Raw genomic sequence first — 19,282 nt, forward strand, 5'->3', positions numbered from 1 at the left:
ACCACAAAACTGAGTTTTCAGTGTTGCATTCGTTTTTTTTTTCAGTAACTAGTGAGTAGGACTACCAAGGCATATTAGCTTACATGGCTCGGTTCTGAAATCACAAATTGATGAAATGCAGGTGTAAAACAGAATGCCATTCAAAAACATCCTTTGGACAAGAAAGGTGTTCTTTACCCATCCATGTGTGGCAACACAAAAGGAAATAAAAAAATAATAATGATAATATAAAATCTAAGACTAAGCTATTCGTAGTTTCATTTTACCTTTCTATTCCTCTTAACTAGCACAAAAAAAAATCAAGATGTTAAAACCAACTGACTACACGTTTGAGGCTGAAAATAGGAAGGAGATTTCAAGAAATCTGAAGTCTTACTGCAATGTTCCACCTACCATCATAAGAGTTAATAAGCAGAAGAGATGCGGCTAAGACAGACTAAAAAAAATAATTTTTTAAACATGGATGACTGGATCACTGTTTTGTTTGCAGTGAACAGTAGAAAAGGCAAAATGCCAGCATCTGTACAGGACAGTGGCTCTTGCTTGCATTCTGCCAGCAGTGTTAACAAGTATTTCTTCTTTAAACAAAAACACTGCTATGCAGGCCTAAGCAATGAAAGGCTCCTTTATAGGTTCATAGGTTGGTACTAGGCTATCGGCCCTAGGGCCTATACAAGCCTAGCCATGACAATTCCTTGGCTATTTCTTCCCACACTATTTACTTCCCTGGACCCCTGTCCATTTCTTTTACTTCTATTACAAATACCCCCTCACAATACATATACATGCACACGCACACACATATATATATATTATATATACATGCGTGCGTGCACACAGATTATATATATAGGTTGACAATCACATGCTCGACACTTGGAAGGTCAAGTCAAGCTATGCAAGTCCTACATTATTGACTGTGATTAAATCAAAAGGTGCTTCGACAAAGTATTAGTTTAAAGGTGTGCAGACTTATGCAACCAGCGTATTGTACGTTTTTTATTTTTTATATTTTTCCCCTAACAGGTTTGTTTTTCAATTGAATTGTAGAGGTTATAGGTCACATTAAAGGTGGGAAAAGTTTTGAAATGATTTATTGTGGTCTCATTTTTTAGATCACAAGAATCTAGCATTTTAACAGGGGTGTGTAATATATATATATATATATATATATATATATATATATATATATATATATATATATATATATATACGTGAACAAAGCTAACTGCCCTGGAGCCTATATAAACCTAGCCCAAGAAGATTCCCTAGCATCATGCTACCCAAACGACTTATTCCAGAATGAGCAAGTGAATCAGTATCAAATCTTTTGACAGGTGGCAGGATGAAAAAAGGGCATAGCTACCTATTTTACAAGAAATGAGAAAAGCACATTAACTGGATTTCAGACCTGATCATCTGTCCAATACATACCGTTAAGCATTCTTTTACATCTGGATGGACAGTACATACCTGGATTTACAGCACAAGATGAATGCAGCTGAAGTTTTTTGAAGAAGCAAACTAAAGAGAGAGAGAGAATAAAGAGATGAAACATTTATCTAAAATCTCAGTACAACTTATTTTGAAACTATATTGTATGCATGTCAAAAGATTCACATAATTTCAAAGCCTTTGCATAAACAATTATACTGATTTATGTAGCATGTAGATAAACCCCCTATAAATCTGGAAGCCCAAATAAGGGCTGGACTGTTAAGTACAGTGAAGTAAAGAGAACTGCAAGTGAACTGCCCGTCAGAAATTCCTTGTAGCCAAGTTATTTAGCATGCTTTTCCTGATGAACCATTTTTTCTGAAACACACTTGCCAACAACTGACAGCTCTAAATACACATCATCCATTTCTTGCATTTTCCTACAGGCTACTAAACATATATGTAATGTCCTTTCTGTAATGGCATTGTCATGCCACTATCATGCCTACAGGCAAGTAATAAAGAAAATGTCAAAGTAGCCAGCAGAAATCCAGCTGTAATACTTAAGGGTGTTTAACCAAGGTCTGTCATTGCCCCCATTAGGGCATGCAGTGAGTATGAAAAATATAGTACATGACTTCAAGTAACCATGTGTCAGCAACACTAATTTTTTAGCAAACAATGTACTGTTTGATACCAATAGGGGCCAACCTCTAATGCCCTAATGAAAACAATTGTTCTGGATTGATCATGATTCGGTTTCAAAAATGAATTCCCAAACCTGTCGCATTTCTGCTGCAAGACACCTACCCAAAATTATCAAAACTGTTCAGCATTTGCTATCACTTATATCAAAGCACACCTGCCATCTCACTTTTTTCAGATATAAAATGTATACTTACGAGATAACAGCTAAAATGCTTCAATGATGCAGAAAGATCTGTTCTAATTTTAGAACAGAATCTTCACCAGGCAGTAACTGAGAGAATAATTTACTTTGGACACCTCATTACTTTACATATTAAAAATATACAAAGAAATGTACTTACCTTCTGCTGTATCTGACCGATTACAGAAGCAATAACGCTTGCAGCACAGATTAAAATGCAAAGATTCCTCCTCAGAATGTGTAGAGTTCTTGCTAAGGAAGGAATGCAACCTGACAACTTCAACCAAGTTGTCTATTTTCAAATGCTGACTGCATATCAATGAAGTACAACACCCACCTCCCCTTGCTACACATGCAACTAAACATGACTCAGCCTTCTTGCCTTCCCCTACCTTCACACCACATTCCACGGTGGTAATTTAATAGCCAGGTTACACAGCAATTTGAGCTGTATTTGAAGATCTTATTCATATCTGAATAGGTGTCACAGTACTGCCTATGGATTCATTTCATCTGATGCCACTGGGGTTTACAGACTAATATGTATTGAACTGTCAAAGCTTTTCAGCTGCACAAATCACCAGTCAGATTATTATCGGATTACTATAATGTGACAAGGCTGATGTAGCGATGTCAAAGAACAAATCAGTGGGAGTTTGTGTACAGTGAGAGAGAAATAACTAAATATCCAGAAGGTGTGCAAACAGCAGCAGTAACCTTCTTCCAACCCCCAAAAATACATACATAAAAATAAAATTAAAAGAGCAGGCTGACAAAATGGCACTTAAACAAGTTTTCAACAGTCAAACCATCCTCTGATGGTTGGTAGCATTACCGGAGACTCAATGGCAAAAAAAATAAATAAATAAATTAAAAAAAATAAAGGTGTGTTAATTCCAGCTTATTTGGTATAACAAGTTAATTAAAACAACACATTAAAAGAATATCTGTGTGACTCAAATCCACCTAAGTCAGCAAGTGAGAACAAAGCACAGCAGATAACGACCCTGTGAGAATTTTGTTAAGAGCAAGTGTATCCAAGTGTATCCAAGTGCTCTGGGGTTCAGCAGTGCTTCAAGGTGCAGCAAGCAAACAGATTTTTATCAAGTTCATAGCTTAGTAGTAACTTGCATTCATGTGAACATGTGCACCACTGCACTGGTTTCATATACATCAGTGCCCACTCAAGAATCCAGATTTTGCTTTAGCAAACCTAAAGACAGAGCTTTTTTTTTTTTTTTTTTTCTTTTTAAATGAAACTTATTTCAGCGATATGTGCAAAAAGAAAAGCTGTATTTATGGATACAAATGTACATGTTAATCTGCCAATGACATGTAAATACTTTTAGGCATGTTTGCATATGTGTTCAACTTGGTGTGTACAGATGATGCTGGTGTGTGTGTACATATACAGATACATACAGGGACTTAAGCTACATTTTAAACAGTCTGTCTTGGATATATTGGAAGAGCATATCATAAGGACTGCTGAATTCAAGCAAAACTTTTTGCTAAATCAGCTAGAGGGAGTCAACACTGAAATCTTAATAAACTTAATAAACTGCTGATTTCAATGCTACACAGAAACAGCAGAAATTAGACTTCTGAATATACTTATGTTCAAACCAGAGTAGTACAGTTTCACTTAGTCTAGTGATGGCTGTATATTAGACAAAAAACATTTAGCTAGGGTAAAGCTGTCCATCTTTACAGGTGTGAGAGAAAATGTTTAACATGAGCTTGTTTTCTTGCAATATCTTGAAATAGTCATCCTTGCATAAACATGCCACGCACAATAAATAATTGCGCTTCGTGATGCAAATGAAACTGCTGCATTACTAATAATGCCAAACTACTTTTTTCTACAGCACTAAACAGCTCCCCCTTCTTTTCAGATCCCCATCATTAAAGAAAACTACCGATGCATGAATCTTTTCCATTACACTTGTTTAATGCATATACACTTTGAGGCCCTAACTCTCTAGTGAAAGGCTTTTTTCACAGCAAGCTGGCATCAGGTTTTGGCCTGTAAGTCATGTTGTTCCACAGCAATAAGTAGAATACAAAACCGTTTTCATAAAGTGAATTTATTGCCCATAAACTTAATTTATACATTTAATACCCTACTAAACCAAAGCCAATCTTAAAGTACTTATGCATTCTGGACAGCCACGATAACAGCATGATAATGAGCTCATATCTGCATTTCCATAAAAATACTGTATAAAACAAAGCTTAGTACTGAAGCTGTCTCACGATACAAGCTGTGTGGCATTGATTACATTTCCCATGGCTTTACTAGGTTAGCTGTATTTATTAGCTATTGGAGCAATCTCACAGCAAGACAAAAATGACCATCATTTATAAGACATGCAGCAGCATGCACTTTGTTGGCATGTCACTGCAGTATCCTCCAACGCAGACAAACTTGAAGGATGACTCAGAATACCAATAAGGGGAAGGTCACATTCATGACTCTGAAGTCCTTTCCCTTTATTTTATTTATTTATACTTGGTTGCCTGGGTGGGTCCCACTAGGCCAACAGCCTCTTTTCAGGTCAAATCTAGGGTGGTATTCACGATGAGTAGGACACTAAGAAAATTCCACTACTTGTTTGAATAGGTGTCATGGGATCTTTTACATCCTCTTGAGCCATCACCAGCTTGGGCAAATTGGACCTTGGTTTAACGTTTCATCTGAAGGAAGGTACACTCAGGAGCTCAGCACCCCACCCCCCACGCTGCAGTGTCAGTACTGGAGAAATTAAACAAAGCCCTTGGGGTGGGAACAGAACTCAATCTTCTGATCTTTCAGCATCAGAGGCAAGTGTGCTACCTGCTGAGCCACAGACTCTGCTTGAAAAGATCAAAACAGATCAAACCCACAAGCACGTAAGGAATAAATATGCTGGTAACCTTAAATAACCTTAGTCACAAACACAATACTTTCCAACAAGGAATGGAGAATGGGACAGGATATCTAATGAATATACTCAGTTAATTATGTCAACAGATCTTTCTGATGGGGGGTGGGGGTGGGACTGCACTAAATACAGGCTTCGACTCAAACAGGCTTTACCACATGATCAAGGTTTTATTTATTTATTTATTTTTTGAGAGTATTTGCATTTATGCTACCCACCCCTCCTGCAAGTCATGTCAGTGACCTCTGTACAGGGGTTAGGGCGCACCACAATATCACTACTTCCCTTCCCCTTAGTTTACATATTTAAAAAAAATGAAAACAATAATAATCCTTTTTCTTTCAGGAAGTGTACAGACATTTTATATTAAAGTTCTTTCTTACACGTGCATAGTTAAATACAACAGGGTGTATGTGTTTTATGCACACATACCTTTGCTTGTGATAGAAAGCTTTAGGAGAAGTTGAAGCAAGTAACAACTTTCTTCTTCTTTCTCAAACCTATAATTGCCTTATGGGGTATTCGTACACTCCTTGAAAACACTGCATGAGATAGGCCTTCATAAAAAGATGTGTGGCCTTTGTAAAACTCTGTTCAAGCAAACAGTTTATTAACTTAATGCATCCACTGGAAAATAATGGAAAACCATTAACACATACTAGAAAAATAAAAGTAAAAGGACAAATGGAATACGTGGTGTCTACTTGTGTGACTATTAAAAAATCTTGGGGTGGAGGACTGGGGAATGTATTTTATGAGGTACCATTACTACACATCTTAAAACGTGATCCTTAAACTAATATTACACAGAATTTCAGTACTTCATATATCACCCAGCAAATAATACATATAATTCCATATCCCTCCCATCTCTGTGTACATATGTATATGTAGTAATACATTTTCTAGGAGTAGGGAGATTACGGAGAAATATCAAACATCAAAGGCCTGAAGTTAAAGACGGCTGTGGTAAAGACAAAAGCAGAGATGTGCAAAAAGAATATATGCAGTTGATCTAATTCCAAGGTAAACAGTGGAGGCACTATGGCTACCTCGAGAAACTTAGTAATGGTTGATCATATAAAAGATTATTCTTTCTGAGAGACTAAACAGTTTGTTTTGTACAGAAGGGTATGAAAATTGGACTGCTTTCTTAAGCACCACCAGTAGTGCGTCATTAGCTTCATGTACAATATGACAACATTCAAGACTTCTAATCCCAGGAAGACCTTAATGCAGAATTACAGGTTTTTAGTGTCAGCTGCAACATTTGACAGTGTTGCTATATCTTAAACTGAAAGAAAGGAAGTTGCTACATGGAACTGCAGCTGCCCGATGGTGACTGGTCCTCTAAGTGATGCACAAATACTTCTGAGGAAGTTAAAAGGCAAAGCAGTAGAGAAGTGCACCGCTTTGTACACTATTGCACTAAATCACTAATGTTCACATGCCTCCCCCCAACACTTCCCATGGTACTCCTTTTATTATTATGTAGGAGGCTAATCCTTTTCTCATGGATTCTTGATCAAACCTTAAGTGACACAAGAAGAGGCCGACGACTTCTGATCAGCCACTGCCTCCTGATACCAGATACCTCTGCCCTGAGTTTCATGCATGCCATTCATTCATTCTTCTGAAACTCATCCTCCTATCTCGCAGCTTCTAAATATTTTTTTTAACCTCCCAAGAGAATTTATTCAATTTATTGCGCTCCCTTTCTTTTGTAATGTATTTACTTCACTATCGCCAGACCCTTTTCACAAATATTTGGTGATTGCCACCAGTGCCATGGTATAAAGTGAGGGAACACTCACTTTGAGCCACACGAATTGGACGAGAAAATGGTCTAGACATTGCAAGGCTGGCTTGGAAAGGAGAGAAATGGCAAGGTTAAGCCCGTTTGCCTCTTCCTGCATCTCTCAGGACAAAGGTTCCAGCAATACATCCCTACTGGAAAAGGGACCTGCAGGTAAATATATGGAGTTACGGCCGACAAATATGAAAATCCATCGATGGCTGCTTGGATGATACTACATAACAATCAATGACAGACAAGGAAGGTCAGCAGACAAGACACTGAAAAATCCGAAAAAGTGGGGTAAAGAACAGGTGGCCAACACTTCCCTATCAGAAGGTCTAGCACAGCATTTTGCAGTCCAAGATTTCTGTTCTCAGTTATTACTACCCAGTTGCTGGAAACAATACCACTCAATGCTGTACACTCACTCGTATCCATGAGGATCCAGTGCCATCACTACTCCTCACTTGTCTAAACTGCTAACAACCATATCAAGGACTTAACATTCTGTTCAAAACAGATCAGCAACAATCAGTTCCCAAAAGTTTCTCCTGCTTTCTCTCTCTCATAGAGTTTCTTCCCCTCTCTTTCTCACATAATCTGTTTCTCTTTCCCTCAGGAGCACGCGCGCGCGCGCACACACACACACACACACACACACACACACACACACACACACACACACACACACACACACACACACACAAACACAAAATCTGTTTCTCCCTCCCTCTCTCACACAGTCTTTGTTGCAACCCTTCTCTCCCAGTCACCCTCCCCCCCACAAAGCCCCTGTTTTTCTCCCTCAAACTCTCTCTCTCTCTCCCACATGCAGTCACTGTTCCTCTAGAGTTGCCACTTATCTGTTTTTTTAAACCCGGACTATCTGGAAATCAAATGGATTGCCTGGTAGACCAGACAACACTGTACAAACTCGGGTATTCCGTTTAAAAAAAAAAAAAGTCCATCAGTTTATTTGGTGGATTTACACTGCTTTTTTTTAAATAAGCAAAGCATCATACAACCACAGAAAACAGACATCAGGAATGGAAAGAGCGAGTGCACCCCTTATCTGATGTGACAATGTCATGAAATGGGCAGAAAGTGGGTGGGGCATGGGAAGTGTGAAGGGTGTGGCCTAAGTCCGGCTTAGCCTCAACAAAGGGTGGAAACCCTATGTTCCTTGCCTGCACTCTCCTCTATCATGCAGTCTGTTTCACCCTCCCCCATCACATGCAGTCTCTGTTTCTCCCTCACTCAGTCTCTCTCTCTCTTGCCCCTTCTTCTGCACAGTCTCATGATCAGTCTTCCTCCCTCACGCTCTATCTCTTGCATTCTCTATCTCTTGCATTCTCTTTCTTCATCGCACTCTCTGTTTCTACCTCATGCTCCCTGCTCTGTCTCCATTTCTCCCTCACGCTCTCCCACTCCCATCCAGTCTCGTTCTCCCATTCCCTCTTTCATGCAGTCTATTATTCTCTTTCTAGCAGTCGCTGCTTCTCCCTTAAGCTCTCTCTTGCAGTTTCTTGTTTCTTCTCACATGCAGTCTATTGTTCTCCCCAACACACTCTCACACACACAGTCTATTGTTCTTCCCTTCAGTCTCTCACACAGTCGCTTGTTCTCACCTTCCCTCTGTGTTAGAGATCTCTTGTTCATGCTTTCTTTCTTTCATGAAGTCTCTTTTCCTCCTCTCTCACAAATGCAGTCTCATCTTCTTCCCCCACTCACACATGCAGTTGCTCAGCTTCTTCTTCTCAGCCTCTCATGCAGTCTCCTGTTTTCCCTCACAGACACGCACACAAATGCGCACACACTCGTTTTCCCTCTCTCCCTCTCATACAAAGTCTCTTCTTCCTCTTCTTTTCTCCCTCTTTCCTTCTCACACAGTACGCTCTCCCTCTCGCATGTAGTGTCACCTCTCTCTCCCTCTCACAAGCAGTCTCTTGCTCTCCCCTTCCTCTCATGCAGTCTCTTGTTCTCCCTCTCATCCTCTCAAGCAGTCTTGTTCTCCCTCTCTCTCGCACAATCTCGTGTTCTCCCTATCTCTATTTCAGAAGCAGTTTCTTGTTCTCTCTTACTATCTCACACACAGTCTCCTGTACTCCCCACTGACCCTCTTAAGCAGTCTTGTTCTCCCTCTCTACCTCTCTCTTGCAATCTCTTGTTCTCCCTCTATTTCAGAAGCAGTTTCTTGTTCTCTCACCCTCCCTTACACATGCAGCCTCTTGTTCTCCTTCTCTCACACATGCAGCCTCTTGTTCTCACTCTCACAGAGTCTCTTGTTCTCCCCTCTCCCTGTCAAATGCAGACTCTTGTTCTCCCCTCTCGTGCAGTCTTTAGTTCTCTCCCATCACATGGAGTCTCTTCTTCTCCCTCTCTTACACACACACACACACACACACACACACACACACACACACACACACACACACACCTTCCTCTCTGCTTCTCCCACATAGAAAGAGGGAGAAGGGACTCTCACATGCAGTATCTTCTTTACCTCTCTCTGACGATCTCTTGTTCTCCCTTCCTCTTATGCAGTCTCTTGCTCTCCCCCTCTCATGCAGTCTCTTGCTCTCCCCCTCTCACTTGTAGTCACCTGTTCTCCTCCTTTCACAAGCAGTCCCTTGTTCCTCCTCTCTCACATGCAATCTTCCTGCTCTCTCTCACACATGCAGTTTCTTGATCTCCCTCTCAACCTCTCTTGCAGGCTCTTGTTCCCCCCTCTCATGCAGCGTCATTCTCCCGCTCCCCGTCATGCAGTCTCATTCTCACTATTCCCCCATGCAGTCTCATTCTCCTTATCCCTTCTCAGTCTCATACTCCTTATCCCCCTCTCTCTCACAGTGTCATTCTCCTTATCCCCCTCTCTCTCAGTTTTGTTCTCCCCCTCCCTATCTCAGAGGCAGTCTTTTGTTCTCCCCCTCTCTCACACACCCAGTCTCTTCTCACTCTCTCCTTCACACACAGTCTATTCTTCTCCCTATATCTCATTCAGTCTCTTGCTCTCCTCCTCTTCCTCTCTCATGCAGACACTTGTTCTCTCCCTCTCACTCACTCAGTCACTTGTTCTCTCCCCTCACATTCAGTCCCCTGTGCTCCCCATCTCACACAGAGTCCCCTGTTCTCCCCATCTCACAAAGATCCCCTGTTCTCTCCTACACATGCAGTCTCATTCTCCCTCTCCCTCACAGTCTTTTGTTCTCCCTTTTTCCCTCTCACATGCAGTCTTGTTCTCTGTCTATCCACACAGTCTCTTGTTTTTCCCCTATCCCTCTCTCATGCAGACTCTTGTTCTCCCCTCTCCCATGCAGTCTTTTGTTCTCCACCTTCACACAGTCTATTCTTCTCCCACTCTTCCTCACACACACTGTCCCTTTTCCCTCTCGCACAGTCTCTTATTCTCCCTTTATCTCATTTTCATTCTCCCTCTCTCTGAGGCAAGCTCTTGTTCTCCCCTCCCTCCCTCCCTCCCGCAGTCTCATTCTCCCTCCCTCTCCCAGTCTCGTTCTCCCTCCCTCTCCCTTGCAATCTCTTGCTCTCACTCTCTCTCGCACAGTCTCTTTTTCTCTACCTCACACAAGCAGTCTTCTTCCTATCTTCTCTCCCTCTCTCTCTCATACGCACAGTCTCTTCTCCCTCTCTCCATTTTACATGTAGTCCCTTCTCCCTCTCTCTCACACGTAGTCGCTTCTCCCTCTCACATGCAGTCTCCTTTCCCTCTATCTCAGTCTCTTGTTCTCCCTTCCTCTTGTGCAGTCTCTTGCTCCCCACGTCCCTCACTTTGTCTCATCTCGTTCTCCCCCTCTCATGTGCAGTCACTTGTTCTCCCCCTCCCATGCAGTCACTTATTCTCCCCCACTCACACGCAGTCCCCTGTTCTCCCCCACTCACATGCAGTCCTCTGTTCTCCCCCACTCACACGCAGTCCCCTGTTCTCCCCCACTCACATGCAGTCCCCTGTTCTCCCTCTATCAGTCTTTTTCTCCTTCTCCCTCAGTCTCTTGTTCCCCCTCTCTCTCATGCAGTTTCATTCTCCCTCCCTCTCTCTCTCTCAGTCTCGTTCTCTACCATGTATCCTCTTGTTCTCCCTCTATCTCAGAAGCAGTCTTTTGTTCTCCTCTCTCACACATGCAGTCTCTTTCTCCCCCTCTCTTGCACGCAACCTCCTCTCTCACATATCCAGTCTCTTCTACCTCCCTCCTTTTCACAAACACAGTCCCATCATCTTCTCAAAGACCGTCTTCTCCCTCTCTCTATTCTGCTCTCTCTATCTCAGTCTCTAGTTCTCCCTTCCTCTCACACAGTTTCTTGCTCTACCCCTATTCCTCTCCCTCATGGAGTGTCATTCTCCCCCTCTCACATGCAGTCCTGTTCTCCCCCATCAAATGCAGTTTTCTGTTCTCCCACTCTCTCTTAAGCAGTCTTGTTCTCAGTCTCTCCCTTTTCTTGTGCAGTCTCATTCTCCCTCTCGCTCACCCAGTCTCATTCTCCCTCTCTCTCACCCAGTCTCATTCTCCCTCTCTCTCACCCAGTCTCATTCTCCCTCTCCCTATCTCAGAGGCAGTCTTTTGTTCTCCCTCTCTCTCGCAGTCGCTCCTTCTGCCCCTCTATCACACATACAGTCTCTTCTTCTCCCTCTCTATCTCACCTTGTCTTCTATCTCTCTCCTTCTCACATGTAGGCCCATCTCCCTCTCAGTCTCTTCTCCCTCTCACACTCAGTCTATTCTTCTTCCTCTATCTCATGCAGACTCGTTTTCCCAGTCTCCTTCACACAGTGTCATTCCCCCCATGCAGTCACTCATTCTCCCCCTCACACGCAGTCCCCTGTTCTCCCTCTCTCTATCAGTTTCTTGTTCTTCTGCTCCTCCCCTCACTCAGTCTCATTCTCCCTCTCCATATCTCAGAGGCAGTCTCTTGTTCTCCCTCTCCCTATCTCACATGCAGTTTCTTGTTCTCCCTCTCACACACACGCATTCTCCTCTTCTCTCCCTCTCCCACAGATGCAGTGTCTTCTCCCCCACTCTCACAGTCTAACCCTCTCTCACATTCAATCTTCCACTCTCACACACGCAGTCTCTTTCTCCTGCTCTCTCACACACGCAGTCTCCTGTTCTCCTGCTCTCCCGCACGCGCAGTCTCCTGTTCTCCTGCTCTCCCGCACGCGCAGTCTCCTGTTCTCCTGCTCTCTCGCACGCGCAGTCTCCTGTTCTCCTGCTCTCTCGCACGTGCAGTCTCCTGTTCTCCTGCTCTCTCGCACGCGCAGTCTCCTGTTCTCCCGCTCTCTCGCACGCGCAGTCTCCTGTTCTCCCGCTCTCTCGCCGCGCAGTCTCCTGTTCTCCCGCTCTCTCGCACGCGCAGTCTCCTGTTCTCCCGCTCTCTCGCACGCGCAGTCTCCTGTTCTCCCGCTCTCTCGCACGCGCAGTCTCCTGTTCTCCCGCTCTCTCGCACGCGCAGTCTCCTGTTCTCCCGCTCTCTCGCACGCGCAGTCTCCTGTTCTCCCGCTCTCTCGCCGCGCAGTCTCCTGTTCTCCCGCTCTCTCGCACGCGCAGTCTCCTGTTCTCCCGCTCTCTCGCACGCGCAGTCTCCTGTTCTCCCGCTCTCTCACACGCGCAGTCTCTTTCTCCCGCTCTCTCACACGCGCAGTCTCTTTCTCCTGCTCTCTCACACGCGCAGTCTCTTTCTCCTGCTCTCTCACACACGCAGTCTCTTTCTCCTGCTCTCTCACAAATGCAGTCTCTTTCTCCTGCTCTCTCACACACGCAGTCTCTTTCTCCTGCTCTCTCACACACGCAGTCTCTTTCTCCTGCTCTCTCACACATGCAGTCTCTTTCTCCTGCTCTCTCACACACGCAGTCTCTTTCTCCTGCTCTCTCACACACGCAGTCTCTTTCTCCTGCTCTCTCACACACGCAGTCTCTTTCTCCTGCTCTCTCACACACGCAGTCTCTTTCTCCTGCTCTCTCACACACGCAGTCTCTTTCTCCTGCTCTCTCACACACGCAGTCCCTTTCTCCTGCTCTCGCACACACGCAGTCCCTTTCTCCTGCTCTCTCACACTCGCAGTCTCTTTCTCCTGCTCTCTCACACTCGCAGTCTCCTGTTCTCCTGCTCTCCCTCTCTCACTCGCAGTCTCCTGCTCTCCCTCTCTCACTCGCAGTCTCCTGTTCTCCCTCTCTCACTCGCAGTCTCCTGTTCTCCCTCTCTCACTCGCAGTCTCCAGTTCTCCCTCTCTCACTCGCAGTCTCCAGTTCTCCCTCTCTCACTCGCAGTCTCCAGTTCTCCCTCTCTCACTCGCAGTCTCCAGTTCTCCCTCTCTCACTCGCAGTCTCCTGTTCTCCCTCTCTCACTCGCAGTCTCCTGTTCTCCCTCTCTCACTCGCAGTCTCCTGTTCTCCCTCTCTCACTCGCAGTCTCCTGTTCTCCCTCTCTCACTCGCAGTCTCCTGTTCTCCCTCTCTCACTCGCAGTCTCCTGTTCTCCCTCTCTCACTGCAGTCTCCTGTTCTCCCTCTCTCACTCGCAGTCTCCTGTTCTCCCTCTCTCACTCGCAGTCTCCTGTTCTCCCTCTCACTCGCACTCTCCTGGTCTCCCTCTCTCACTCGCAGTCTCCTGTTCTCCCTCTCTCACTCGCAGTCTCCTGTTCTCCCTCTCTCACTCGCAGTCTCCTGTTCTCCCTCTATCACTCACAGTCTCCTGTTCTCCCTCTATCACTCACAGTCTCCTGTTCTCCCTCTCTCACTCGCAGTCTCCAGTTCTCCCTCTCTCACTCGCAGTCTCCAGTTCTCCCTCTCTCACATGCAGTCTTCTGTTCTCCCGCTGTCACATGCAGTCTCCTGTTCACCCGCTCTCCCTCTCACATGCAGTCTCCTGTTCACCCACTCTCTCTCTCACACACATGTATTCTCATTCTCCCTCCATCTCACATGCAGTCTCCCTCTCCCCTCTCAAATGGGGTTTTGTTCTCCCTATCTGTATCTCAGATTCAGTCTTTTTTGTTTCCTCTATCTCAGAGGCAGTCTCTTTTATTCCCTTTCCCTATCTCACACAGTCTCTTGTTCTCCCTCTCTGTCACAGTCTCTTGTTCTCCCTCCCTCTCACACAATCTGTTATTCTCCCTCGCTCACTCACATGCAGTCTCCCATTCTCCCTCCCTCTCCTTATCTCACATGCAGTCTTCTCCTTCTCCCTCTCCTTATCTGACATGCAGTCTCTCCTTCTCCCTCTCCTTATCTCACATACAGTCTCTCCTTCTCCCTCTCCTTATCTCACATACAGTCTCTCCTTCTCCCTCTCTCCTGCTCATGTGCACTCTCCTTCTCTTCCTCTCAAATGCAGTCCTTTCTTTTTCCTCTCTCACACATGCAATCTCTTCTCTCTCTTACACAGACAGTCTCCTCTTCCTGTCTCCCCCTCACATGCAGTCGCTTGTTCTCCCCCTCACGCGCAGTCGCTTATTCTCCCCCCTCATGCCCAGTCACTTGTTCTCCCTCTCTCATGCGCAGTCTCTACCTGTCCCTCTCTTTCACATGTGCAGCCTCTCATCCTCCCTCTCTCTCTGAGGTAGCCTCTCATCCTTCCTCTCTCTCTCTCTCTGAGGCAGCCTCTCATCCTTCCTCTCTCTCTCTCTCTCTCAGAGGCAGCCTCTGGTTCTCCCTCTCTCTCAGAGGCAGCCTCTGGTTCTCCCTCTCACTCAGAGGCAGCCTCTGGTTCTCCCTCTCACTCAGAGGCAGCCTCTGGTTCTCCCTCTCACTCAGAGGCAGCCTCTGGTTCTCCCTCTCACTCAGAGGCAGCCTCTGGTTCTCCCTCTCACTCAGAGGCAGCCTCTGGTTCTCCCTCTCACTCAGAGGCAGCCTCTGGTTCTCCCTCTCACTCAGAGGCAGCCTCTGGTTCTCCCTCTCACTCAGAGGCAGCCTCTGGTTCTCCCTCTCACTCAGAGGCAGCCTCTGGTTCTCCCTCTCACTCAGAGGCAGCCTCTGGTTCTCCCTCTCACTCAGAGGCAGCCTCTGGTTCTCCCTCTCACTCCAGAGGCAGCCTCTGGTTCTCCCTCTCACTCAGAGGCAGCCTCTGGTTCTCCCTCTCACTCAGAGGCAGCCTCTGGTTCTCCCTCTCACTCAGAGGCAGCCTCTGGTTCTCCCTCTCACTCAGAGGCAGCCTCTGGTTCTCCCTCTCACTCAGAGGCAGCCTCTGGTTCTCCCTCTCACTCAGAGGCAGCCTCTGGTTCTCCCTCTCACTCAGAGGCAGCCTCTGGTTCTCCCTCTCACTCAGAGGCAGCCTCTGGTTCTCCTCTCTCCAGAGGCAGCCTCTGGTTCTCCCTCTCACTCAGAGGCAGCCTCTGGTTCTCCCTCTCACTCAGAGGCAGCCTCTGGTTCTCCCTCTCACTCAGAGGCAGCCTCTGGTTCTCCCTCTCACTCAGAGGCAGCCTCTGGTTCTCCCTCTCACTCAGAGGCAGCCTCTGGTTCTCCCTCTCTCAGAGGCAGCCTCGCGTCCTCCCTCTCTCTGAGGCAGCCTCGCGTCCTCCCTCTCTCTCAGAGGCAGCCTCGCGTCCTCCCTCTCTCTCAGAGGCAGCCTCGCGTCCTCCCTCTCTCTCAGAGGCAGCCTCGCGTCCTCCCTCTCTCTCTCTGAGGCAGCCTCGCGTCCTCCCTCTCTCTCTCTGAGGCAGCCTCGCGTCCTCCCTCTCTCTCTCTCTCTCAGAGGCAGCCTTGCATCCTCCCTCTCTCTCTGTCAGAGGCAGCCTCGCGTCCTCCCTCTCTCTCAGAGGCAGCCTCGCGTCCTCCCTCTCTCTCAGAGGCAGCCTCTTGTTCTCCCTGTCTCTGTCTCGGAGGCAGCCTCTCATTCTCCCTCTCTCTCTCTGAGGCAACCTCTCATGCGCAGCCTCTAGTTCTCCCTCGCTCTCTCTCTGAGGCAGCCTCTCATTCTCCCTTGCTCTCTTAGATACAGCCTCTTGTCCTCCCTCTCTCTTGCTCTCAGAGGCAGCCTCTCATCCTCCCTCTCTCTCTCACTCTCAGAGGCAGCCTCTCGTCCTCCCTCTCTCTCACTCTCAGAGGCAGCCTCTCGTCCTCCCTCTCTCTCTCTCTCTGAGGTAGCCTCTCGTCCTCCCTCTCTCTCTCTGAGGTAGCCTCTCGTTCTCCCTCTCTCTCTCTGAGGCAGCCTCTCGTTCTCCCTCTCTCTCAGAGGCAGCCTCTCATTCTCCCTCTCTCACAGAGGCAGCCTCTCATTCTCCCTCTCTCACAGAGGCAGCCTCTCATTCTCCCTCTCTCTCACAGAGGCAGCCTCTCGTTCTCCCTCTCTCTCACAGAGGCAGCCTCTCGTTCTCCCTCTCTCTCACAGAGGCAGCCTTGCATCCTCCCTCTCTCTCTGTCAGAGGCAGCCTCTCGTCCTCCCTCTCTCTCACTCTCAGAGGCAGCCTCTTGTCCTCCCTCTCTCTCTCTCTCTGAGGTAGCCTCTTTCCTCTCCCTCTCTCTCTGAGGTAGCCTCTCGTCCTCCCTCTCTCTCTCTGAGGTAGCCTCTCGTTCTCCCTCTCTCTCTCTGAGGCAGCCTCTCATTCTCCCTCTCTCTCAGAGGCAGCCTCTCATTCTCCCTCTCTCACAGAGGCAGCCTCTCATTCTCCCTCTCTCTCACAGAGGCAGCCTCTCGTTCTCCCTCTCTCTCACAGAGGCAGCCTCTCGTTCTCCCTCTCTCTCTCTCCCTCTCTCTCAGAGGCAGCCTCTTGTTCTCCCTCTCTCAGAGGCAGCCTCTCATTCTCCCTCTCAGAGGCAGCCTCTCGTTCTCCCTCTCAGAGGCAGCCTCTCGTTCTCCCTCTCAGAGGCAGCCTCGTTCTCCCTCTCAGAGGCAGCCTCGTTCTCCCTCTCAGAGGCAGCCTCGTTCTCCCTCTCAGAGGCAGCCTCTCGTTCTCCCTCTCAGAGGCAGCCTCTCGTTCTCCCTCTCAGAGGCAGCCTCTCGTTCTCCCTCTCAGAGGCAGCCTCTCGTTCTCCCACTCAGAGGCAGCCTCTCGTTCTCCCTCTCAGAGGCAGCCTCTCGTTCTCCCTCTCAGAGGCAGCCTCTCGTTCTCCCTCTCAGAGGCAGCCTCTCGTTCTCCCTCTCAGAGGCAGCCTCGTTCTCCCTCTCAGAGGCAGCCTCTCGTTCTCCCTCTCAGAGGCAGCCTCTCGTTCTCCCTCTCAGAGGCAGTCTCTTGTTCTCTCCCTCCCGGAAGCAGCCTCTTGTTCTCCCCCTCCCTCTCTGAGGCAGCCTCTTGGTCTCCCTCATTAAGAGGCAGCCTCTCATTCTCCCCCTCTCTCTCTCTCAGAAGCAGCCTCTCATTCTCCCTCTCGCTCTCTCTCTCTCTCTCAGAAGCAGCCTCTCATTCTCTCTCCTCTCATAGAGTATGTCATGCATAGAAATAAAATAAAATTATGGTAGGAGACGTAAGCAAGGCAGTCGACTCTATTCAGCATAATGTGCTATGGGAAATACTGAAAGTATATTAATATACGTAACAAGATTAGAAGAGTATGTATGACAGCCTATAAATTCAATATACAAAGGGTTCTGGTTAATGGTTGATTAAGCAAAGAAATAGTGTTTCAACAGAGATAAGACAAGGGTGTATAAAATTTTCTTTAGCAACGTATGTGGTATACAAATAAAGAAATGGAAACAATTATATATATATATATATATATATATATATATATATATATAAATAATGAAGGTATATAGTTATACCAATTATGTCATCTTACGCAGATGACATAATTATCATTGCAAAAAAATGCTTGGAAATGAGTAAAATAATAAAAGTATTTGCAGGATTATTTAAATGCAACAGGCTTACATATAAATAAAGAGTGAAAAGCCAAGGATTAATTTTTGATGGAATACTGGGAGGTGTTAATTTTAATATGACAAACATAAATGTACTTGGTATATGTTTATGTTTTGGAAAACAGGAAAATACACAATGATTATGGAAAGCAAAAAACAGAAACTATTAGAGATATGTCTAAGCTTTGGAAGACATTTAGATGGTCTTTTAAAAAGATTTGATTAATTATATTCTTTTAGCAAGAATGTCATATTTAGCAAGTGTTTTTACTATCCCTGTTTTGTTTGAAAAGGAAGTTTGCAATTTGGGGGTCTAGATTAAATCCAGTGAAGAGAGGTGCATTATATGTTAAAAGAGGAGGTGGTGATTTACGATTCAATCCTATAGTTTATGCAGCATATTCACATTGATACAAAATATTACAATGTTTAAAGAATAATGATAATTCCTTATTAACACAAATGTAAGAGAAATGGTCATATATTCTAAACAATAAGAGATATGTCATGGCCCAGTTATGAAATAAATCAAGAGAAAATCTTATTATAGAAAATACAAATTTATGAAATGGAAGATGACAGAAGAAAATGATTCAGTAATGCAATGAGCAAACATTTTTGATTTTTGGTATACCCACTAAAATAGGTACAGCATCACTGAATACGAATAGCATGCTAAGTGATGTTAGAAGAATGGTGATGTTTGAATGGTGTAAAATAGATGCAGAGATCATTTATTTGATACACAATGTGCAAATAAAAAGAAAAGGGTGGATTTGAGAGGATGTGGAAAAGAAAAGTGGTGTCGACTATAGAGTGATACAAGTTCAGGTACTACGGTATTAATAAAACATGAAGAGATTAGAATATTAGATGTAATGGTGATGGTGGCAGGAAAGACTAATATATGATGTAAGAAAGGAGCAGAAAGTGCTAAAAATAGTATTGGTGTATGTGTATACAAATTAAATGAAAGAAAAAATGTTTGAGATTTTTCACAACTTGACAGTAAATACGTCTAATGTAATTGGATACTTTACTTGAAATTTAAGACAGGAGAAAGGGAAATAGCACAAGATGCAAAATATTGATACAGGTTGTAAATAATGGTAGGTTAATACAAGTAAAGTGAGAAAAAATAGTTATAACTGGGGGTTACTTAAAACAGAGACTGATTACATACCGTTTACAGAGGACATGAAAGAAATAAAAGCTGTATTAGAAAAGTAACTGTTTCAGATCATTGGGCTGTATGTGCAATAAGAGAAGAAAATGAAAATATAATAAAAGGAAAAGGGTTAAAAAGACTGAAAGGAAAAATTGCAGGAATGGAATGTGTTAAAAGGAAATAGGGCAATTGTGGGACGATCATATGGCAATGAAGCCTTTTTTATTGCAGTTTGACAAAGTGGTGGATGGTGCATTAAGA

General features: G+C 45.2%; 1 long non-coding RNA gene across 2 annotated transcripts in view; it reads right to left on the reverse strand.

Moving 5' to 3' along the window:
• Window positions 1-1,466: 1,466 nt before the first annotated feature.
• The window catches only part of LOC122793436, a 370,585-nt gene continuing 352,769 nt past the window's right edge, over window positions 1,467-19,282 (reverse strand). For both annotated transcript variants that reach the window (XR_006363480.1, XR_006363481.1), the window contains exon 3: window positions 1,467-1,524. This is a non-coding gene — a long non-coding RNA (uncharacterized LOC122793436). The remainder of the gene's footprint in view (window positions 1,525-19,282) is intronic.

The sequence above is a fragment of the Protopterus annectens genome, chromosome 2.part0, assembly GCF_019279795.1.
Source record: "Protopterus annectens isolate FY-2018-M chromosome 2.part0, PAN1.0, whole genome shotgun sequence".
NCBI classification, from domain to species: domain Eukaryota; kingdom Metazoa; phylum Chordata; order Ceratodontiformes; family Protopteridae; genus Protopterus; species Protopterus annectens.